The sequence below is a fragment of the Pelophylax lessonae genome, assembly GCF_965119305.1.
Source record: "Pelophylax lessonae genome assembly, chromosome: 4".
Taxonomy (NCBI): Eukaryota; Metazoa; Chordata; class Amphibia; order Anura; family Ranidae; genus Pelophylax; species Pelophylax lessonae.
Window position 1 is genome coordinate 74,876,661 of NC_138771.1, and position 25,510 is coordinate 74,902,170.

Here is a 25,510-nt window from a genome sequence, read left to right on the forward strand (position 1 = left end):
GAGATGTGAAAAAGAAGTGGGCACACTATATCATATCTTTTGGACCTGTTCTAAGATAAAAACTTATTGGGAAGGGGTGAGATCTATAGTGCAGAAGGTAGTAGAATATGAAATAGAAGAGAATCCAGCCTTTTTTTTGTTGAATATCTCGGATATACCAGCAAGTAAATATGAGAACTCATTGATACCACACCTAGTAAATGCGGCTAAGGTAGGCATCCCGGGTAGTTGGAAAAAAATACAACCCCCATCGATAAGAGAGTGGATAAATAGGGTCGAGGATAATAGGAGATTAGAAGAACTAATCGCCACAACACAAAATAAGCAGGGAAAATAGGAGAAAATTTGGAAAGCATGGACTGACTTCCTAGACTCGGAAGAAGCGAAACAATATATGTAAAATAATTAGGGGGGGAAGGAAAAAGAAAGGAGAAAGAAAGAGGAAGAAAAGAGGAGGTAGAAAAGATAATAACTAAAGGAACACCATCTCTATACACGGGAATAAATTTTTTTTTTTTTTTTTTTTTTTTTTTCTTCTCTAGTTTTTATTGTTTGTCTAGGAGGGAAGGGAGGGGAGGGAGGGAGGAGGAAAGGGAAAAAAAAAGGGGTAAAAATAAGGGATCTTGAAGGTATAATAAAGGAAGAAGCTATATTGTATGTTGTGACAGAAAAAATATGTAACATGTAGAAGATTATGTGTAATAGCCTGTCTGTACCTTTAAGATTCCTGAATAAAAGAGGATATTTGAAAAAAAAAAAAAAAAATTTGCAACATCCACCATTTTATTCTATAGGGCCTCTGCTTTAAAAAAATATATAATGTTTGGGGGTTCAAAGTAATTTTCTAGTAAAAAAAAAATATTTTTTCATGTAAACAAAAAGGCACAGAAAAGGCTTGGTTTTCAAGTGGTTAGAAGAGTGGGTGATGTGTGGATAAGATTGAGCATAAAATGCCGGGACTGTTCAAACACCCCCCTAATGACCCCTTTTTGAAAAGTAGACACCCAAAGCTTTTTTCTGAGAGGCATGGTGAGTCCATGGAGTATTTTATATTTTGCCACAAGTTTCGGTAAAATTATTATTTTTTTTTTTTTTTTTTTGTTTTTTTACAGAAAGTTGTCACTAAATGATATATTGCTCATGCATGCCATGGGAATATGTGAAATGACACCCCAAAATACATTCTGCTGCTTCTCCTGAGTACAATGATACCCCATGTGTGAGACTTTTTGCCAGTCTAGCCGCGTACAGGACCCGGAAAACCAATGCGCACCTTTAGGCTTTCTAAAGGCGTAAATTGTTGATCTCACTCCTTACTACCTATCACACTTTTGAAGTCCATAAAAAGCCAAGATTGCACAAACCCCCCCCCCCCAAATGACCCCATTTTGCAAAGTAGACACTCCAATCTATTTGCTGAGAGGCATGGTGAGTATTTTGCAGCTCTAATTTTTTTTGGAAAATGAAGAAAAAACAGGAAAATGCATTTTTTTTCCTCTTTTTTTCAATTTCCAAAACTTTGTGACAAAAAGTGAGATCTGCAAAACACTCAACATGCCTCTCTGCAAATAGCTCAGGGTGTCTACTTTCCGAAAAGGGGTCATTTGGGGGGGGGGGGGTTGTGCTGTCTTGGCATTTCATGGCCTCCAAAACTGTGATAGGTAGTCAGGAGTGAAATCAACAATTTACGCCCTTGGAAAGCCTGAAGGCGATGATTGGTTTTCGGGGTCCTGTACTCGGCTAGACTGCAAAAAAGTCTCACACATGGGGTATCCCTATACTCAGGAGAAGCAGCAGAATGTATTTTGGGGTGTCAGTTCACATATACCCATGGCATGTGTGAGCAATATATCATTTACTGACAACTTTGTGTAAAAAAAAAAAATGTATATATATATATATATATATATATATATATATATATATATTTCCCGGAACTTGTGGCAAAATATAAAATATTCCATGGACTCACCATGCCTCTCAGCAAATAGCTTGGGGTGTCTACTTTCCAAAATGGGGTCATTTTTTTAAAGGACTTTTTTTTGCGTGACTTTAACGGACAATTGCGCGGTCGTGCGATTTTTACTTTTTGCGCTATAAACAAAAAAAGAGCGACAATTTTGAAAAAATTTAAAAATCTCATTTTTTTAACATTTTAGGCTAATTTGTTTTCCGCTACATATTTTTGGTGAAAAATATCGCAATAAGCATATTTTGATAGGGTTTGTGCAAAAGTTATTGCGTTTACTAACTACGGGAAAGATTTATGTCATTTTTATTGGTTTTTTTTTTTTTTTTAAACTATTATTATTATTCAGGATTTCTATAGTGCCAACGGTTTACGTAGCGCTTTAAAATATTAGAGGGAGACAATACATTTACAATACAGTAAAATACAAGAAGGATTAAGAGGGTCCTGCTCAGAAGAGCTTACAATCTAATGGGGTGGGGACTTAAACGGACAATGGCGCAGTCGTGCGACACTGTACCCAACTGAAATTGACGTCTTTTTTTCCCACAAACCGAGCTTTCTTTTGGTGGTATTTGATCACCTGTGCGATTTTTACTTTTTGCGCTATAAACAAAAAAAGAGCGACAATTTTGAAAAAAATAACAATATTTTTCAAATTTTTCTTATATGAAATTACCCCCCCCCCCCCCCAAATGTAAAAAATCTCATTTTTTTTACATTTTAGGCCAATTTGTTTTCCGCTACATATTTTTGGTGAAAAATATCGCAATAAGCATATTTTGATAGGGTTTGCACAAAAATTATTGCATTTACTAACTACTAGAAAGATTTATGTCATTTTTATTGTTATTTTTTTTTTAACTATTATTATTATTCAGGATTTCTATAGTGCCAGCGGATTACGTAGCGCTTTACTATATTAGAGGGAGACAATACATTTACAATACAAATACAGATCAGATGTGGTCCGGTCCGGATGATGATGATCCATTCATTCCAGATGGTGCAATGGGTCACTGAAGAGTAAGTGACACAATCTGAGTCAGCGGCAGTGCACCCCTAGGAGGCAGTGCGCCCTAGGCCGCTGCCTAGTTCGCCTAGCTGGAGCGCCGGCCCTGTTTAGTGATGTCGCGAACCTAAAATTTGCCGTTCGCGAACGGCGAACGCGAGCCTCCGCAAATGTTCGCGAACCGGCGAACCTGGCGAACCGCCATAGACTTCAATAGGCAGGCGAATTTTAAAATCCACAGGGACTCTTTCTGGCCACAATAGTGATGGAAAAGTTGTTTCAAGGGGACTAACACCTGGACTGTGGCATGCCGGATGGGGATCCATGGCAAAACTCCCATGGAAAATTACGTAGTTGACGCAGAGTAGGGTTTTAATCCATAAAGGGCATAAATCACCTAACATTCCTAAATTGTTTGGAATAACGTGCTTTAAAACATCCATTGTGTGTATACGATCAGGTATGATGTTGTATCAATCAGGTAGTGTAAGGGTTACGCCCGCTTCACTACCGGCTTCGATCGGGTCTCTGATGACGTAACCCGGAGGCGGCGTCCATGACGTCACTTCCGGGTTAGTGTGCTGCAAAAGGCGGCAAATTTAAAAAACGGCTGTATGTAAAAACGCCGTTTTCGGCGTTTTGCATACAGGGAAGTGTAGTGGAGGGGTCTAGGATCTTTTAGACCCTCGATCCCTCCATAAAGAGTACCTGTCACTGTCACTACATATTGGTGTCACAAGGGATGTTTACATATAAGTGATCAGATTCTTTTTTTAAAACTGAAATAAAGTTAAAAAAATAAAAAATAAATGGGAAAAAAAAAATGTAGCCGCCCCCCGTCACCGTTAGCTCGCGCACAAAAAAACGTATACGGAAGTCGAGCCGCGAATGAAATCCCTGTTCAAACCACACATGTGAGGCATCGCCACGATTGCCTGAGCGTGGGCAATAATTTAAAAAATAGAGCTACACTCTAACTGTAAACTGGTAACCGTTAAAAAAATTGAAAGCGTCACCTATTGAGATCTCTATTGACCGTAGTTTGTCGCCATCCCAGGGGGGGGCGCAATTTTAAACCGTAACATGTTGGGTATCTATTTACTCGGCGTGACATCATCTTTCACAATATACAAAAAAAAATGGGCAAAGTTTACTGTTTAGTATTTTTTAAATGCAGTGAAATTTGATTTTTCCAAATTTTTCCAAAAAAATGGCGTTTTAAAGAACGCTGCGCAAATACCGTGTGACAAAAAACATTGCAATGACTGACATTTTATTCTCCAGAGTCTTTGCTAAAAAAAATATATATATAATGTTTGGGGGTTCTAAGTAGTTTTCTAGGTAAAAAAAATGGTTTTAACTTGTGAACAAAAAGTTTCCGAAATAGGGCTGAGCCATCATAGCTACGTACAATACCTTTTCAGTTTACAAATCATGGTAATGAACGATAAAAGGACGTTTTGTACCTGTTATAAGTGCATTAGGACGTCTGGTGGAATGGTAGGGCGTCCGCTTCCCATTAGGGGAGTCCTGGGTTCGATTCCCTGCTAATGCACATCAACAATTTTCATTTTTTTTTTTTTTTTAAAGGACTTTTTTTTGCGTGACTTTAACGGACAATTGCGCGGTCGTGCGATTTTTACTTTTTGCGCTATAAACAAAAAAAGAGCGACAATTTTGAAAAAATTTAAAAATCTCATTTTTTTAACATTTTAGGCTAATTTGTTTTCCGCTACATATTTTTGGTGAAAAATATCGCAATAAGCATATTTTGATAGGGTTTGTGCAAAAGTTATTGCGTTTACTAACTACGGGAAAGATTTATGTCATTTTTATTGTTTTTTTTTTTTTTTTTTTAAACTATTATTATTATTCAGGATTTCTATAGTGCCAACGGTTTACGTAGCGCTTTAAAATATTAGAGGGAGACAATACATTTACAATACAGTAAAATACAAGAAGGATTAAGAGGGTCCTGCTCAGAAGAGCTTACAATCTAATGGGGTGGGGACTTAAACGGACAATGGCGCAGTCGTGCGACACTGTACCCAACTGAAATTGACGTCTTTTTTTTCCCACAAACCGAGCTTTCTTTTGGTGGTATTTGATCACCTGTGCGATTTTTACTTTTTGCGCTATAAACAAAAAAAGAGCGACAATTTTGAAAAAAATAACAATATTTTTCAAATTTTTCTTATATGAAATTACCCCCCCCCCCCCCCCCCAAATGTAAAAAATCTCATTTTTTTTTACATTTTAGGCCAATTTGTTTTCCGCTACATATTTTTGGTGAAAAATATCGCAATAAGCATATTTTGATAGGGTTTGCACAAAAGTTATTGCGTTTACTAACTACTAGAAAGATTTATGTCATTTTTATTGTTTTTTTTTTTAAACTATTATTATTATTATTATTATTCAGGATTTCTATAGTGCCAGCGGATTACGTAGCGCTTTACTATATTAGAGGGAGACAATACATTTACAATACAAATACAGATCAGATGTGGTCCGGTCCGGATGATGATGATCCATTCATTCCAGATGGTGCAATGGGTCACTGAAGAGTAAGTGACACAATCTGAGTCAGCGGCAGTGCACCCCTAGGAGGCAGTGCGCCCTAGGCCGCTGCCTAGTTCGCCTAGCTGGAGCGCCGGCCCTGTTTAGTGATGTCGCGAACCTAAAATTTGCCGTTCGCGAACGGCGAACGCGAGCCTCCGCAAATGTTCGCGAACCGGCGAACCGGGCGAACCGCCATAGACTTCAATAGGCAGGCGAATTTTAAAATCCACAGGGACTCTTTCTGGCCACAATAGTGATGGAAAAGTTGTTTCAAGGGGACTAACACCTGGACTGTGGCATGCCGGATGGGGATCCATGGCAAAACTCCCATGGAAAATTACGTAGTTGACGCAGAGTAGGGTTTTAATCCATAAAGGGCATAAATCACCTAACATTCCTAAATTGTTTGGAATAACGTGCTTTAAAACATCCAGTGTGTGTATACGATCAGGTATGATGTTGTATCAATCAGGTAGTGTAAGGGTTACGCCCGCTTCACTACCGGCTTCGATCGGGTCTCTGATGACGTAACCCGGAGGCGGCGTCCATGACGTCACTTCCGGGTTAGTGTGCTGCAAAAGGCGGCAAATTTAAAAAACGGCTGTATGCAAAAACGCCGTTTTCGGCGTTTTGCATACAGGGAAGTGTAGTGGAGGGGTCTAGGATCTTTTAGACCCTCGATCCCTCCATAAAGAGTACCTGTCACTGTCACTACATATTGGTGTCACAAGGGATGTTTACATATAAGTAAATCATTGATGATAAGTGTTTGAACTGTAAATTGTTACTGGGAACGCAACTATTAGGGCTTATTTACACCTTCTTCGACTTCAACAAACATTAAAGCGCCTACTGCTTTAGCATGCTTTTTGATGTTTGTGTGATGCTTCGTGGTGCTTTTTTGAAGCTTTAGTGAAGCTTGGCTGATGCTCTGTGTGTGTGTTGATATCTCATACCTGCAATGCCTCCCAAAACAGCGCAAAGCTAAAGCTGAATTAAAGCCTCTCCAAAGCTGCAGGTGCTGTGAGCGAGCTTTGTCATAGACCTCTATCAGTTTTTAAGTGAAGCAAAGCAAAGCAAACACAATATGTGAACAGAACAGTAAGTTTAGCCTTTTATTTAATGACAGGGGCTTTGATTGGCATTGTGAGGGCTTTAAAAAAGCATGCCCAATGTCACGTTTTGAAGCAAGTGTAAACGAGCCCTTACAGCTTTTACCCTGCTTCAGGTGGTTAGGATGTTGCAGGAAAATGATACATTGTAAGTTTGGCAGGAAGTAAGGGCTCTTTTACACAGGCTTTACATTTTAAAGCAGCCTACAGCCTTAATGAAATTTAGGATGTGTTGTACAGGCGTTTATAGGGTTGCCACCTTTTCATCAAGTCGAACCCAAACACTTAAGCGGCGCACAGCAATTTTTTTTTGTTTGTTTGCAATATACACTATGGGATTATAAAAGACCTGCATGCAGCACCTTTGAGTGCCCCAAGAAGAGTATGCCACGCGCATAGTGCGCGGTGATGAACAGTGGGTGTGGCCAAACTGTGTTAACGATGGGAGAAGCTTTGAGGCGTAGTTAAATCAAACAAGGTCAGCCTGTCCCCCAGTGCAATCCCCCTAGGTCAGTCTGTGCCCCAATTGAATCCCCCCAGGCAGTGCTGCTGTTAGAAATCGCGGGGCCCCGTACAGACTACCTGGCAGGGCCCCCCCAAGAAAATATTAAAGATATATTTAGCTAAAATTACAACAAAATCACTATTATCAGACACAAATATAACATAACTCACATAATTCCTGCTAGATCTAAAAAAAAAAACTATGTTAAACAAAAAAGAAGATGAGAAAATATACAGGCTGGGCAGTTGGAGCTCAGTGATCAGAGAGACAGAGAGAGAGAAACAAAGTTACAATTTACAAATAAACTCCTGAGCAGGGATAAGTGCTGGGAGGGGGGCCCACACAAGGGAGGGGGATTAGTGAGGGACAACTGTCTCTTTCTCAACAGATAAAAGCTGATAGCAGGGAGAGGGACAGATCAGATTCAGGTGCTGGAGGAAGATTTCTGTATTTGTTGTCCATCACTAATCCCCCTCTCTGTGTGGGCCCCCCTGTGTGCTCGGGCCCCCTACAAGAGGGCTGGTGGTCCCCCCCTATCAGCGGCCCTGCCCCCAGGAGGTCAGTCTGTCCCCCAGTTTTATCCCCCCCCCAGGTCAGTCTGTTCTTAAGTACATCCTCCCCCAGGTCAATCTGTCCCCCTGTATAATCCCCATAGGTCAGTCTTCACCCCAGTACCTCCCCCCTAGGTCAGTCTGTCCGTCAAGATAATCCTTCCCACTCCCCCAGGTCAATCTGTCCCCCAGTATAGTCTTCCATGTCAGTTTGTTGAGACAAAGGAAGTGACTGAAGACTTATAGTCCTCATTCCTTTTCTCTGCAGCTTCAGCTGCACTGCCTATGAATAAATAGAAGTATCTGTAAAGCATAGTAAATTCAGTTTACTATGCTTCAGTGATGAATGAACACAGGAGTGATCTGTACCGATCGCTCACTGTGTTAATTCAGGAAGGTGCTGACATGTTTATCACCCCCCCCCCCCCCCCCCATGGTCTCTATACTTTTTTGGCATGCACCAAAATAGTGCCAATGGTTTCCCCTCTACATAATAACATTGCATCCAGAGCACCATTTTCAATCCCATCGTGTGTTCCTCTAGGAACTCTGTGTAAAAGAACACATGAATCATATGAAACCCATAGCAATCTCATTGTGCTTCTATAGGATCTGTGTGTGAAAGGACACATTGATCATAATAGTCTGCCCCTCTCCCATCAACATGTCTGTACATGGAGAGGTGGTGACCGAGGAGGTGGACTGTCTGCACTAATGCTAACAGAGGTTGGTGTGAAGGGGGCAGGAAGGACTCTGTACAACTGTCCAGGGGCAATAATCTGAGAGCTCAGTATTTCAGTACCCATAATGAAGGAGTAATCAGAGATCCCAATCCAGAAGTGCAAGGACTATTCTGAGAATCCCAATTGAAGTCAGGGACCTCTCTCACCCACACACACTTTCAGGTGTACTGACCCCTCTCCAGGAGAAGGAGATCCCTTAACAAGAGGAGTGCATGGGGTGATTAGAAGGAACCCCCATCCCACCCATCCAGGAAAACAGACAAATACAGGAAAAACCCCCTCAAGAAATACAGGAAACCCCTTCCAGTTTAAGGAGTCCCCAGACCAGGACGACTACAGGGTGGTGATGAGATGGGACCCTGCCCACCCCCTTCTAGTAGAAAGAGACCACTGGCCAGGAAGACTACATGCGGCTGCCCCCTCCTCCCATTGGATAAGGTGAATGGTGTGCAGTGAATGAACACATCCAGAGAGCCATACACACATAGCAGCCCCGGTCACAGTGCATCATCATCATGGAGCCAATTTAATCAACAAAAAATCCACTTGAGAGGGAAATTATCCATATATTGACAACTGGACCCAAATGGGAATTTGTAACACAAAACACAAAAAAAACTCCCTTGATCAAATAGCCTTGGGAGTAAACCACTTCAATATCCAGGGATCTATCTATATGTCCAAAGGGCAGAACCCAGAGATGTTAAGGTCTAATATTGACAAAATCAGCATGTGTCTCCCAAGGATCGGCCAATGTGTATTATCATCCAGACCATCTACCAGTTTTGTTGCACGTCTCTGGGCTCATTCTGTCTTATCAATATCTTTTTGTGAGTGGGGTATCCAGAAATGTGCTTTTACCCTAGGTTCACATCTATGCGTTTTTTTTAGTGCATTTTGCAGTTTGCAGAAACGCACTACAGTTCCTTTAACATGGTTTCCCATGGTACACGTTCACATCTATGCGTTTTTGGAAAGGATCAGGGACTTTTTTTTCCCCGCAGCAGATTGCGTTTTGGGTGTTATAGACTTCAATAGATTCGCACCAAAAACACAAGTGTTGCTTTTTTGATGCATTTTTACATGTGTTTTGCGGTTTTTATTTGTGTTTTTTTTTCAATAACAGACGGTGAAAAGCTGGTTGTTAAGGCGCGGGCCAGAATCGATGAGTCATCAGCTGTCAGAGGGGTTCCCCGCAGACAGCTGAATGTAAAAAATAAATTCCGGCATTAAAAAAAAAAAAAAAAATCAGGAAAAAAAACAGCGTGGCCCCCCTCCCCCCCCCCCCCAATCCATACCAGGCCACATATGGATTTTGAGGGGAACCCCATGCCAAAATGGAAAAAAAAAAAGTGAGACCCCCCCCCAAAATCCATAACAGACCATTTTCCTATCTGAGCATGCAGCTTGGCATGTCAGGAAAGGGAGGGAACGAGTGAGCGCCCCCCCCCCTCCTGAACCATGGCAGACCACATGCCCCCAACATGGGGGGATGCTTTGGAGGACCTCTGCCTATTGGGGGGGGGGGGGGTCTGCAGGCAGGGACTTATCGGAATCTGTAAGCCCGCTTTAACCAGGGGGCCACCAGATCCTGGCCTCCAGCTATGTGAATGAGTATGGATTACATAGTAACTCTTCTCATTCACCCAAAAATAACAGGTGTAGTGTTAAAATGACAGTAGGCAGTTTTTGACAAGTCCTTTATTTAAAAAAAACAAAAATAAAAAAAAATGTTCCCAGACGTAGATCCATCGTCAATCACTCTACCACCAACCCGAAAATAGAAGAAAAAAAAAAAAAAGTGTTCCATTCTCGCCGAAGGCTCCCACCATCTGCCTGCTCTGCCATCTGACAGTTCTTATATAACTAAGGGACAGGGTCACCCGCTGATGTCACCTGGTGGCCACTCCTTGTGATGTCATCAGCCCAGCATGCCCCTGGTGGCCGACTACATCACAAGGGGGTGGGGTCACCCAGTTATGTCACCAGGTGGCCTCACCCCTTAGTTATTTAAGGACTTGTCAAAAAATGCCTACTGTCATTTTTACACTATAATTCTTTTTTGGTGAACGAGTAGGTGTAGGGCTCATTCACATAGGGGGGGAGGCCAGGATCTGGGGGCCCCTTGTTAAAGGGGGCTTCCAGATTCTGATAAGCCCATTGCCCGCAGAAGAGGCCTTTAGCTTGATGAGTCTGGTCAGACAGATTTGAGTCTTCTTCCTCTCCCTCATTCCTTAGGAAATCAGTAAGGGATTGAACTAACTTGGTGAAACCTCCAGTAATAAGAGCAGAACCTCAGAATTGATCTGAACTCTGCCACATTTTGAGCTCCTAGCTAACTGGCAATGGCTTTACATTTCTTGGGGTCCACAGTTTCCCCTTCAGCAGAGACTACATACTCCAGAAAAGTGACAGACAGCCAGGAGAACAGACACTTCTGCAACAAAAATGTAATGTGACTGTAACATGTGGTAAAAAACGTGTTTTACCATGCATTACCATAACGCATCACTATTTATGGGCCCTAAAACTCCATGAAGACTCTTAGGCAACCACGAGTTGCAGGAAATAAATTGACACGATTCCCCCATCAACATAGACAGCGCTGACAGGGGAATCTCTCCTGCCTAACTATTGTCTGCTCCTTGCGGGCGGGCGGGCGGGGGGGGGGGGGGGTAGCTGTCCCTGCTGGGAGAAGGAGAAGGCAGTGATAATTGCCAGCAGCTATAGCAGCAGCTAAGGATAATCGTAAGAGAATCCGGCAGGCTGGTTGTACCCAAGTTGATCGATTGAACAACTTGGTACATTCAGCCTGCTCATTTACGTTTCAGCAGGGACTGGCCGAGATTCGAACCATGTATGGCCATCACTCAAGAGACATAGTCTTCCCGCTACATAAAGGTATGTAGGAAGGTGAGGGATGGAAGAGATGGGTCAGCATAGACAGCAAGTAGATGTTCTTGAAAGAGAAGAGGGCTATGCGTTGCAAGGGGGAGGGGGCTGTGCTAGGGAATTGACACCTCCTGAAGAAAGACAAAGGTTAAAGGGTAACTTCACTTTCATGGGGAAAAAAATGAGCAAATAAAAAATAATAATATAGCATATAAAATTGCGACACAAGTGACATTGTATTTGAATGTCATTTAAAATGACCTTTCCTTTTCAATCTACATCTCTGTAATTTTGTGTAAAATGCAATGCAATATGGCTACCTGGAGACTTTCTGTACACAGATGATGTACAGAATGCTTCCTGAAAATGTCAACTCCTGCTTGAGATATTACTGAAAAAATGTTAAACAAGATTCCCATATTCTTAGGAAAAAAGTGCTGTCAGTTTAGTAAAAAAAAAAACAAAAAAACCCCAAAACACCTGCTAAACTGAATTACCAAACCCAGAGAAAAATGGAGACACTGTATTAATATAATACCATGCTAACGGTGCTAACTTTATGTTTTCATATTCTTTGTGCTTCTTTATATTATTATTATTGTTTTCATACGGGATTTATATAGCACCAAGAGTTTGCACAGCGTTTTTCAATATAAAGGGGAGACAGTACGGTTACAATATCGTTCAATACCGAAGGAATAGGAGGGCCCTGCTCATGGAGCTTACAGTCCAAAGGGAGGGGATGTGCTACAAAAAGTAATTGCTGAAGAGAATGATCTGATGAAAGTGGTATGGCCAAAGTACAGTTTTAAGGTAGAGGTAGGGTAGGCTTCCAAAAATAAATTTGTTTTCAAGGATTGCCTAGAGGCAGACAGGGTAGCAGCTCTTTGGACATACTGGGGTCCTGAAGGCTAGCATGGGAGGAGGTCACCAGAAGCTAGAGAGCAAGATTGCTCGGGAGAAGTGGAGGGGACTATTTGGCAATATCTCAAGTTGATGTTTGTGATGTAGGTGAGGCAGTGTTGTGGATAATTTTATATGTTGTGGTTAGTTATTTGAATTTTATACGTTGGGCTAGTGGAAGCCATTGAAGGGCTTGGCAGAGAGAGGCAGCAGCCACAGATTGGTTAGTAACATCTAGAAGCAACATTTATGACAGACTGAAGGGAAACTAGCCTATGTAGAATTTGGCCAGCAAAAAAGGAATAGCAAGAGTCAAGACAGAAGATAAACAGGGAGTGGATAAGTTATTTGTGGCATCATTAGTTAAGAAGGGGCAAATTCTGGAGATATTACGGAGGTTAAGATGGCAAGATTTAGCCAGTGATTGAATGTGGGGCTCAAAGAAGAGGCGAGATTCTAGGATTACAGCTAGCACTCTGGCATGTGTGGAGAGACCAATGGTTGCGCTGTTGATCTCAATGGTAAAGTCACAAAGGGGATGTTCAGAAGGAGGAAATATTACAAACTCAGTTTTAGACAGATGGAGTTTAAAGAAACAGTATGACAACCGTACTGATTTGTAAATTTGTGATTTATGAGGAAGTCGAGGGAGTGAGCTGGGGAGTGGAGAGATAGATCTTGGTGTTGTTGGCATAAAGGTGGTATTGGAAGTTTTGGGGGGATTACCAGGGAAGAGAAGAGGTTTAGAGAGAGAAAAGGAGAGGCCCAAGAACAGAAACTCAAACAAAAGAGGAGGAGGAGCGGGGGAGATAGAGTTGTAGGGGACACTGAAGGTGCGCTGAGATAGGTAGGAGGAGAACCAAAAAGAAACAGTCATGGAGGCCAAGGGACTGGAGTTTGATGACGAGTAGGTGGTTGACAGTGTCGAAGGCAGCAGAAAGGTCTAAGAGTTTCAGTTGCAATTTCCGTGGAATGTTGTAAGCAGAAGCCAGGCTGTAGTGGTACAAGAAGGCTGTTATCAGTGTGGTAGCAACCAGAGATGTATAGTAACTAACAGAGGCGTACCTAGGGTCTCCAGCGCCCTTGGCGAGGGACTGTATCGGCGCCCCCCCCCCCCACGAGAGAGAGAGACGGGGGGGTTACAGAGAGAGAAGGTGACAGTGAGAGAGAGGGCAGGTGACAGAGAGAGAGGGCAGGTGACAGAGAGAGAGAGGGGGGGGCAGGTGACAGAGAGAGAGGGGGGGGCAGGTGACAGAGAGAGAGGGAGGGGGGCAGGTGAGAGAGAGAGGGCAGGTGAGAGAGAGAGGGGGGCAGGTGACAGACAGAGAGAGAGGGAGAGGGCAGGTGCCAGGGAGAGAGAGGGCAGGTGCCAGGGAGAGAGAGGGCAGGTGTGTGTGTGAGAGAGAGAGAGAGAGAGAAAGAGAGGGCAGGTGACAGGGAGAGAGAGAGAGAGAGGGCAGGTGACAGGGAGAGAGAGAGAGAGAGAGAGGGCAGGTGAGAGAGAGGGGTGGGGCAGGTGAGAGAGAGAGAGGGGTGGGGCAGGTGAGAGAGAGAGGGAGAGGGCAGGTGACAGGGAGAGAGAGAGAGATATAGAGAGGGCAGGTGTGAGAGAGAGGGCAGGTGTGAGAGAGAGGGAGGGCAGGTGTGTGTGTGAGAGAGAGAGAGAGAGGGCAGGTGACAGGGAGAGAGAGGGCAGTTGAGAGAGAGAGAGAGAGGGCAGGTGAGAGAGAGAGAGGGCAGGTGAGAGAGAGAGAGAGAAAGGGCAGGTGACAGAGAGAGAGAGAGAGAGGGCAGGTGACAGGGAGAGAGAGAGGGCAGGTGACAGGGAGAGAGAGAGAGGGCAGGTGACAGGGAGAGAGAGAGGGCAGGTGACAGGGAGAGAGGGAGGGGGGCAGGTGAGAGAGAGAGGGCAGGTGAGAGAGAGAGGGGGGCAGGTGACAGACAGAGAGAGAGGGAGAGGGCAGGTGCCAGGGAGAGAGAGGGCAGGTGCCAGGGAGAGAGAGGGCAGGTGTGTGTGTGAGAGAGAGAGAGAGAGAGAAAGAGAGGGCAGGTGACAGGGAGAGAGAGAGGGCAGGTGACAGGGAGAGAGAGAGAGGGCAGGTGACAGGGAGAGAGAGAGAGAGAGAGAGAGAGGGCAGGTGAGAGAGAGGGGTGGGGCAGGTGAGAGAGAGAGAGGGGTGGGGCAGGTGAGAGAGAGAGGGAGAGGGCAGGTGACAGGGAGAGAGAGAGAGATATAGAGAGGGCAGGTGTGAGAGAGAGGGAGGGCAGGTGTGTGTGTGAGAGAGAGAGAGAGAGGGCAGGTGACAGGGAGAGAGAGGGCAGTTGAGAGAGAGAGAGAGAGAGAGAGAGAGGGCAGGTGAGAGAGAGAGAGGGCAGGTGAGAGAGAGAGAGAGAAAGGGCAGGTGACAGAGAGAGAGAGAGAGAGAGAGGGCAGGTGACAGGGAGAGAGAGAGGGCAGGTGACAGGGAGAGAGAGAGAGAGAGAGAGAGGGCAGGTGACAGGGAGAGAGAGAGGGCAGGTGACAGGGAGGAGAGAGAGAGAGAAGGGGAGAACAGAGCCAGGTGGACAGGAGAGGGGGAGTGCAGCCAGGTGGGGGCTGGGGGAAGAACAGAGCCAGGTGGGTAGGAGGGGAGGGGGGGTACAGCCAGGTGGAGGGGGTGCAGCCAGGTGGACAGGAGAGGGGGAGTGCAGCCAGGTGGGGGCTGGGGGGAGAACAGAGCCAGGTGGGTAGGAGGGGGGGTACAGCCAGGTGGAGGGGGGGTGCAGCCAGGTGGACAGGAGAGGGGGAGTGCAGCCAGGTGGGGGCTGGGGGGAGAACATAGCCAGGTGGGTAGGAGAGGGGGGTACAGCCAGGTGGAGGGGGGGGGGTGCAGCCAGGTGGGGGCTGGGGGGAGAACAGAGCAAGGTGGGTAGGAGAGGGGGGGGTACATCCAGGTGGAGGGGGGGGTGCAGCCAGGTGGAGGGGGGTGCAGCCAGGTGGACAGGAGAGGGGGAGTGCAGCCAGGTGGGGGGAGAACAGAGCCAGGTGGGTAGGAGAGGGCGGGTACAGCCAGGTGGAGGGGGGGTGCAGCCAGGTGGAGAGGAGAGGGGGAGTGCAGCCAGGTGGGGGCTGGGGGGAGAACATAGCCAGGTGGGTAGGAGAGGGGGGGTACAGCCAGGTGGAGGGGGGTGCAGCCAGGTGGGGGCTGGGGGGAGAACAGAGCAAGGTGGGTAGGAGAGGGGGGGGTACAGCCAGGTGGAGGGGGGGTGCAGCCAGGTGGAGGGGGGTGCAGCCAGGTGGACAGGAGAGGGGGAGTGCAGCCAGGTGGGGGCTGGGGGGAGAACAGAGCCAGGTGGGTAGGAGAGGGGGGGTGCAGCCAGGTGGAGGGGGGTGCAGCCAGGTGGACAGGAGAGGGGGAGTGCAGCCAGGTGGGGGCTGGGGGGAGAACAGAGCCAGGTGGGTAGGAGAGGGCGGGTACAGCCAGGTGGAGGGGGGGTGCAGCCAGGTGGAGGGAGGGGGGAGCAGTCAGGTTGACAGAAGAGGGGGGTTCTTACCTTAGAAGATGTTATCACTGTTTTTCCCGGCTTCCTCCACGTGTCAGGCAGCGGAAGTCACATCACGGAGAACTGCAAACTGTCTGCTGCGATGGCTGTCAGTACTTCCTGATGTCTCCACTCTCCATCCTACTTCACCGCATCCCGGCCCGGGTCCCGCAGACACACACTCTCTCCCCCCGTGAAGCTGTCACTGGGCGCGCTCCAATCAGCACAGCTGCAGCATCTCGCGCTCCTCATTCTCAGCAGCCGCGTCACGCGTGCAGCCAGGTGGGTGGGGACAGTCACCTTCGAGCGAGAACACAGAGCAGGGGGCAGGGCCGGATCAGATGTAAAGCACGGAAGGCGAGGTGAAGAAAAAGGGGGGCGCCGGCCTGCCGGGGGCGCAGGCTGAACGGAGCAGCGATAATTCACTACTACAGTGCCAATGTTTTTGCGCCCCCCTCGGCCTGCACCCCTGGCGGGCGCCGTTCTGGCCAACCCCACGGTACGCCCCTGGTAACTAAGTAGAACTACTTCACTACTGTACTTAAGTACTGAAAGGCGGTATCTGTACTTTCCTAGAGTAGAATTTTTTTCTCCTACTTCCACTTTTACTTCACTACATTTTTTCAATGATTTCAATACTTCTACTCCAATATTTTTTTTTGTGCTGCATAGTTACTCGTTACAATTATAAAAATTACCACTGCCAGAACAGTAGATGGCAGGTTTCATGAAGCTCAAAACATGTGTATTATCAGCACATACGAAAATTAATGCTACTGTATGTATAAATAAAAGCTGCATTTGAAATAATAAAAAACAATATGATTTTCAAACTTTTGACTTCTTTCTTTAATAACTACATAACACAGTGCTTGTACTTTTACTTTCAGTACTTGAGTAGCCATTTTTTTTTCAAAACTACTGGTACTTTTACTTTCAGTACTTGAGTAGCAAAATTTTTTAAAAAACTTCTTGCATTACTTAAGTACAAAAAATGTTGAATACTTTAGTACTTCTACTCAAGTCCATTTTTGATCGAGCACTTCCACTTCTTCTCAAGTCACTTTTTGATTGAGCACTTGTACTTTTACTCAAGTATGGGTTTCGAGTACTTTATACAACTCTGGTTGTGGACAAGGTATTCAAGAAGCTTGGAAGCAATTGGGAGCAGAGATATTTGTGTTAGGTTGTTCAAGCAGGTGGGCTCTAGTGAGGGTTTTTTTAAGTATAGAGGTAACCAGTGCATCGTTGAGAAGTGGGGGGGGGGGGGTGCTCGTGGAAAGAAAGAGATTGAAGATGTGGGTTTGAGAGTGTAGGAAAGAGCAGGAAGGGGGCCGTAGTAGTTATGAGGAGAGAGGGTCCAGGGGACAGGTGTTGAGGTGAGCCTCAGTAAAGTGTTTGGCAACTTCTTCAGTGGTACCCGGGTCAAAAGAGGAAAGTATTGAGTGTGGTGTTGGGTTGGACCTGATATATTAGTTGGAAGAGAGATCTTGACACTGGAGATCTCATCACAAATTGTATCGATCTCGGTTTTTAAATGATTTTGGGGCTATTTCAATTAGGTTTGGCAGAAACAGTTGCACTAGTTGAAAACAGTTTTAAAATGGCAGATTCCCTGTCACCATAAATGGTTACGCAGTCATAGCCATAAATGAAGAAAAGGGGCATATACAGCTATTCTACCCTTTCTCAATTGCCCCTTCCTTATGCTCCATTCTGTGCACATCTCTCCAATTAAACCTAAGAGGCAGTATCAGATCATTATAGGGAACCAAGCTTTGCCACAAATCTAGATATGGTCTGATAGCAGTATTTTCAGCATGATTTTATTATGTTCACAGCCATATTCCAAAGGGTTAGGTTTTGTGTAAACTATATCTAAACTCAAGATCAAAATGTGATATATTTTACCTTTTTAGCCTTTACATGTGGTAGCTGCATTACTTTTGTTTTATTAGGCTTTTTTTAAAACTTGGTAATTCTGACAATAACACACTCCCTGTCCATGGGTGACAGCATTTACTCACCGTAATGTATCTATGGAGGAGCAACGTTGTCACCCTAGGAAAACAAGTGTGCGTTAGGAGTCGGACCATAGAACACCTTTCCCTCTCCTCATGTCCATAACAGGACAGCACAGGATTTTTGGCAGGATCAACCATTTTAGGATGTAACCCAAAGCAACCTTTGTTCAACACCACCCCAAGGGAGCCTACCTAGTAGGGATCTAGCCATCATGGATTTTTACCTTCAAAGGTATGTTTGAGCAGCTTAGAAATTGTCCATTAGGGACTTGAAAGCTTATGAACTGTACTGCTAAAACTTCAAAGTAAAGTTATGTTGACTGTCTCTGAGCCTGGTCTGCAGTTATTCAAAGGGGAGCATGGTGGTACATGGTGTATCAGAAGAACAGGGCCTGCAAAGCACACATGGGGTGGAAGAAAAAAGCTATCAGAGAGTTAACTTGGTAAGGAATTTGGAGGAAGAGAATAATTACGGTAAGGAGTACGGAGACCCCATGTACCTATCTGCATGGTGCGGAAAAGTGAAAGGAGTTAATTATATGCACTCGTGGAATCTGTGCTAGTGCACAGCGGGACCCCAATCTGTCACTTGGAGTGAGGTGGCAGAGATGCACTAGACTTGTGGAGAGGGCGCAGGCTCAGCGGTGTCCCTCCCATTGCTCCCAAATGCAACATTCATTGAGTGAGGATGTGTAGTAACTTGTAACAGTACGTTTTAAAGAGAGACTCTGTATTCACATAACTGCACACAGCATAGGGCTAATCTCTAAACCAGAGTTCCTGCCTAACATTGACTTTCAGGGGAATGCGCCCCTTCTGGTCCCAGGCATAGATGACCCTGTATACAAGACAAGAGGAGCGGTGCCCCCCATGTACACGAGCGAATATGCCCTGCCCACACATACACAGAAAGGTATTATTCCTGCCTAAAAGTTAGGTTTAGAATATACAAAAACAGATAATAACATAGACAATACTATTACTGACCTCTTCTTCTGAAAATGCCAGATGCCTGAACCTTACTTCCATGTTTTTGAGCACTTACCTTCTGACTTTTGTGATTTAGATGCTTGTTCTGGGTCAGTGACTCACAAAGAATTTAAGCCAACTTTCAGCACAACAGCCAATTAGTGTTTTTAAAGGGGTAAGCAATGGTATATTTCACCAGGAAAAGAAATGAGGGAACCCCCCCCCCCCCCCCCCCCCCTCCAGACAGGGATACACAGAGCAATTAAAACTTTGCAAAGATGTTTTATGACTTTTTATATCAAAAATTAAGAAAAGAAGAATGTTAAAGTTTAGAGGTAGAAGATGAACTAAAAGAAAAATGTTTCAATGGTAGGATAGAGTAAGGAAGGGTTATAATATAACTGTCCCATTATGTTTCCCATTGGGGAAATTTCCCCTTTCACTTTCTGTCCATTGCAAAAAAGAGGAAGTGAGAGGAAATCCCTCCAAAATGCTGTCACCAGGATCCCTGGAACTAGTGTCCCTACTGGAAGGTTCTCCTCTATTCCTATTCTGATGGCAATTTAAAATTTGGGATTTTCTTTCACCTTCACTCTCAGTGATAATGGTACTAGAGAGGGTGAATCTGCCTAAAGGGGGCACAAACATAAATAAAAACCTGACAGGTGTTCTAACCCACGTTTAACCAGGCACCACATTGACAACTGCTATTATTCTGTGCCAGCTACAGGCAGCCTACAACTGCATTTTTCTATTTTGTTTTTTATAGGAGCCCTTGTGATTATGGTTGCATATCCAGATACACAAAAAATGGTAGATTTTTTTTTATAAATCAGGTTAACCTCCCTGGCGGTATGATTCTGTCAGGAATTACATACCAAAAGCGGTACAATTCTTTTCATGGAAATTTGGCGTTATGTATTATAGGCCTACAATTCTTAGTAATTACTGACTTAAACCTGACCAAAACAAGAGTCTAGTAGACATCCCAGATGTGATAAATTTGAAACACAAACGCGTGAATTATAATCGAATCAATAATATTATTTTATTATGTAATATATAATATATATAATAAAATTATATTATTGATTACATTATAATTCATGCATTATATGTTATATATATATATGTGTGTGTGTGTGTATGTGTGTATATATATATATATATATATATATATATACACACACACATATATATATATATATATATATATATATATAAAACGCATGAATTATAATTGAATCAATAATATAATTTTATATATATATATATATATATATATATATATATATATATATATATATATACAGTACAGACCAAAAGTTTGGACACACGTTCTCATTCAAAGAGTTTTCTTTATTTTCATGACTATGAAAATTGTAGATTAACACTTCAAGTGGTAGTCACCTGAAATGGTCTTCCAACAGTCTTGAAGGAGTTCCCAGAGATGCTTAGCACTTGTTGGCCCTTTTGCCTTCACTCTGCGGTCCAGCTCACCCCAAACCATCTCGATTGGGTTCAGGTCCGGTGACTGTGGAGGCCAGGTCATCTGGCTCAGCACCCCATCACTCTCCTTCTTGGTCAAATAGCCCTTACACAGCCTGGAGGTGTGTTTGGGGTCATTGTCCTGTTGAAAAATAAATGATGGTCCAACTAAACGCAAACCAGATGGAATAGTATGCCGCTGCAAGATGCTGTGGCAGCCATGCTGGTTCAGTATGCCTTCAATTTTGAATAAATCCCCAACAGTGTCACCAGCAAAGCACCCCCACACCATCACACCTCCTCCACCATGCTTCACGGTGGGAACCAGGCATGTAGAGTCCATCCGTTCACCTTTTCTGCTTCGCACAAAGACACGGTGGTTGGAACCAAAGATCTCAAATTTGGACTCATCAGACCAAAGCACAGATTTCCACTGGTCTAATGTCCATTCCTTGTGTTCTTTAGCCCAAACAAGTCTCTTCTACTTGCTGCCTTTCTTTAGCAGTGGTTTCCTAGCAGATATTCTACCATGAAGGCCTGATTCACACAGTCTCCTCTTAACAGTTGTTTTAGAGATGTGTCTGCTGCTAGAACTCCGTGTGCCATTGACCTGGTATCTAATCTGAGCTGCTGTTAACCTGCGATTTCTGAGGCTGGTGACTCGGATGAACTTATAATCCGCAGCAGAGGTGACTCTTGGTCTTCCTTTCCTGGGGCGGTCCGCATGTGAACCAGTTTCTTTGTAGCGCTTGATGGTTTTTGTGACTGCACTTGGGGACACTTTCAAAGTTTTCCCAATTTTCCGGACTGACTGATGGCTACTCGTTTTCCTGTACTTAGAATTTGTATTATGGCAAGAAAAAAAGCAGCTAACAGTCTATTCAGTAGGACTATCAGATGTGTATCCACCTGACTTCTACACAACACAACTGATGGTCCCAACCCCATTTATAAGGCAAGAAATCACACTTCTTAAACCTGACAGGGCACACCTGTGAAGTGAAAACCATTTCAGGTGACTATCTCTTGAAGTGTGACTCTACAATTTTCATAGTCATGAAAATAAAGAAAACTCTTTGAATGAGAAGGTGTGTCCAAACTTTTGGTCTGTACTGTATATATATATATATATATATATATGTGTGTGTGTGTGCATATATATATATATATATATATATATATACATATATTCACACACATATATATATATATATATATACCGGTGTGTGTGTATGTGTATGTATATATATGTATATGTATATATATATATATATATATATATATATATAAAATGTGTTATGTGTTTGTGTTTTGTGCAACGTTTTTTTTTTTTTTAATTTCCCTCCCTAGTTCCGCTCCCATGCAGCATTGCTGCTGCAGGGAACGGAACTAGGAAGTCATCACACCGACGGAGGACGGAGGAGCAGCGGGACTCTCGGCTGGCGGTCACAGCAATGAGAGATCATCGCTGGATCGCCAGGAGAAGGTAAGAGACACCGCTGCGCTCTCTGCACATCCACTCCGAGCGTGACTCGGGGTTACCGCTCCTGATAGAAAAAAAATCAACCCCGAGTCACGCTCGGGATCACCGCCAAGGAGGTTAAAAGCTACATAACACTGGGATTTGATGATATGGTAGTAGACTTGTTTTATTTCAAGACAAAGAAACATATATTCACTTGCTTAGTTCATCTAAAATGATGACCACAGGACCATTTTATGATGTGATTATCACCAAATATTCAATAGTGGTGGTAAATAAATCACTGTCAATAAATAAACACATGCACCAGAAAGATTAACTTGCAGTAAATGTTTGATGAATGTCAGATTCACTGATTTATAAATATGCTGTAAGTGCTTTGCTAGGCTAAAATGCTTTTTTTTTTTTCATATAAAATGAGGCATATAAACTAGATTGTAAATCTGTAATCCGTTTACACACTTAGACTAATGTTTACACCTACGGTTGGGGGTAGTAAAAACACATGGTTGAGCAGCTAAACCCACAACAGTAAAATCAGCCTATATATGCAGTAAAGCATGCTCATTATACTCACTGTGAGGTTAATCCTACGCATTCTCTTCTTTTACTGTCCCCAATTTATCTCCTGATAGTACAGAGTCGTGGAGGCACTCTGCACATGCTCAGTTTGGTGTGTATTGCTAGAGAGTTTTTTTTTTTCTTGGGGGGGTGCATGTGATTAGCACAGGGCCACAGTCGATACAGTTCCTCATAATCACTTCATTTATGAATTGAGGTCTGTAGGCATGGAGGATAGTATATGTACCTGGGGATAAAACTGGTTACAAAGGATGGTAATAAATACCGTATACTGAGAATGTTCTGGAGCTGTGAGTGGGGCACCCCAAGGCTCTATCCTGGGACCAATTCTGTTTAATTTATTCATAAATAAGTGTAGTACCCTCTAGTGTGCTGGAAGTGTATACAGTTGTTTGAGTAGGTAAATGTGGCTTGGCTGGCAGCCAAGCCTGGTTTGAATCTAGATCAGGGCTAAGTGACTCAGGGAGGCTGGATGACTCAGCAGACAGCATCTCTGGTAGCTCCCTCGGCTCTCTGGAACCTTGGAGAAGGTTCCAGAAGTAGATGGCGGATTTTAGGAAGAGCTGCCTGGAGTATTGAAGAGGGCCCCAGCCAATCCCCAGTAAACAGGCTGTCATGGGGCGTGTACCTCATAAATACTCATGGGTCAGGCCAGCAAGGGACAGTCCGGTGGAAGATGGAGAAGGAGTGCTGAAGAGGCTGTCGGTGGCCCTTGGTGGTGCCCCCTAGTCTGGGGGGGGGGGGGTAACCTCAGGCCTGGAGCTCAGGTGCTGGAGGGACCTTTTAAAACACAAGGAGGATACCCTTTCTGAAAGCATGGGAGAAAGTCAGCACATCCAGGAGAAATCAGCCAGGTGGGCTGGTGAGTGAACAGTCTGAGAGGAATGTTGGTAGGGCCTTCTTTGATATGGATTGGACCCCAAGCAAACATTTTCTTGCGCCCCGCCATGCAATTTTCTCTCCACCCCAGCATCCCAAAAAACAAACGCACACATAGTCCTATCTCAAAAAACGTTAATAATGTAAACATAAAGTACTGGTCCGCAAACAAGTTCTTAGCTTGATTTGTAACAGTATGTACTCGCCGAAATTGGAAAAATATTAATAACGTTTTTTTGTGTATTTTTACATACTCTCAGCAGTCACTGTCTTTGGCCACCGCCACACCAGTTATGTGATGGTGACAGTATTTAAGAAACAAATTGTGAAAAAAACACATTTTAAATTTCTTTATTTACCAAAAAAAAGTGACAAAAAATTACAACTTCAAAAAACTCATTATGCCTCCTACTAAATACCTTGTCAGTCTTTTTTTTTGTTCATTTACCATAATATAAAAAACACAGCGGCAATTAAATATCACCTAAAAAAAGCTCTATTTGTGTGAACAAAATGAAAAATATTTTATTTGGGTACAGTGTTGTATGAGCAATTGCCATTCAAAGTGTGACAGCGCTGAAAGCGGGTAAAATTGTCCGGCACTAAAGTGGTTATAACAGAAGAGGCCCTAGTGGTTTCTTCTATTATAAATGTCTCACCTGCCTGCCAGCGATAATGTGATTTAAGCCGCGCATGCTCAACTTACATCACATTTACAGCCCGCTCTGTGTGCCGCAGTAATGTGACTCCCGTGTGCATGCGCGGGAGTGACTATACCGCAGCCATGCCATTCAAGTGGTCACAGATAGAGAACCTGGAAGGAAGACTGGGAGAAGGGGGATGTGCCGAGGGCCAAGGGGAGCCAAGACAGCACAGCGCTGAAGAGCTCAGTTTGCAAGTAAGTCTGTCATAATCTGCTAGTATGTGGTGCATCCTAATGCATTATGACTTAAACCTGCAGGGGGACCAGCGTTTTTGTTTTTTAAAAATTACTTTACTCCTGTTCTAGGCCTGGTTCACATCTATGCTTGTCCTATTAATTTAAATGGGCTGCTGTGGCAGTGTTTCCCGCAGAAAAAAGGTGCATGCAGTATTTTAAAAATGCAGTGGCCTTGAAAGCACCATCTGATTTCTCTGTGGTTCCCACACCTACAAAAAAGCTGCATTTTTAGATGCGTGGCCCACACATCTAAAAGCGCAGCTTGTTTGTGGGTGCGGGAACTGCAGGGAAAGCGCATAGTGCTTTTAAGATCACTGCATTTCTAAAAATGCTGCATGCACCGTTTATTTAAATGATTGGGCTGCTGTGCCTACGCAAATGTGGGCCGCAAACCCGCATGCATGTGAACCAGGCCTAAAAGAAGCCCATCAAGCAATATTGTATTTCACTGTCTCTGTGTGGAAGATGCCATGTGTCAGTGCCACTGGTGGCCCATGTTCTCTAATAGTCTACGGAACAACAGCTATACCCAGGTCAGGGTTTAGGAACAGTCTATATTGTGAGAAGGACATACCTGGTCCTGGCCAGCCAGCCAGCCGAGCTCCACTCACTATCTGCTCAGCTGTACTGTCAGCTGCCGTTCCCACTATCAGTTCCTAACCTGCGGCCTCCTGAGTCTCAAGCAATACAGGCAGCAGGGTATGGGGTGGGTTCAGAGCGTCAGTGGAGCTCATAGCTCTGCCCACTCCTTGCTCATTCAGGAATAATACACAGGCACAGCGCACCGCTGGGCATCTCCTATCCTGTGTAAGTGTACCCATTCCGGTCTTTATGCAGTGTTAATTTGGCCCCCAGTTTATGGGTAGTGCGGGCTTAAGGGCAGCTGCTTTGGGCCCCAGTCAATGCCTGGGCCCAGGGCAGCTTCCCCTTTTTCCCCACGTTAAAGGCGGCCCTGATTGTGGGAAGTAGCCAGGAGGGCTTGTGAGAGAGGAAGCTGCAGCCAGGCGTGCTGGCAATGCCTGAAGAAGTGCTGGGATCAGTAGCCACAGGAATGTAAGCTGGACACAACTAAAGGGGCCCGGGGTACCTACCTGTAAAGGGTTTTTGCTTGAGCTGGTGTGCTTTTTCAGATTCATTAAAAGTGCCCCAGCTGTGTTTTTTTCTGCAAGCAAGTGAAGTGCTGTAGGAAGAGAAAGGAGTGTAAATAGCTGTATTTAGGAAGAGTTTTCCCTGAATAGCTTTGTTTGAAGTTAAGTAGGCATCCCATAATATCCTTTCTCCTCATCCAAGTTATGTCCCATCAATAAAATACAAAAACAAAGTGCTGGACTGTTTCCTGTCACAAGTGTGCCTGTGGAAATTTGGTGTCCCTGG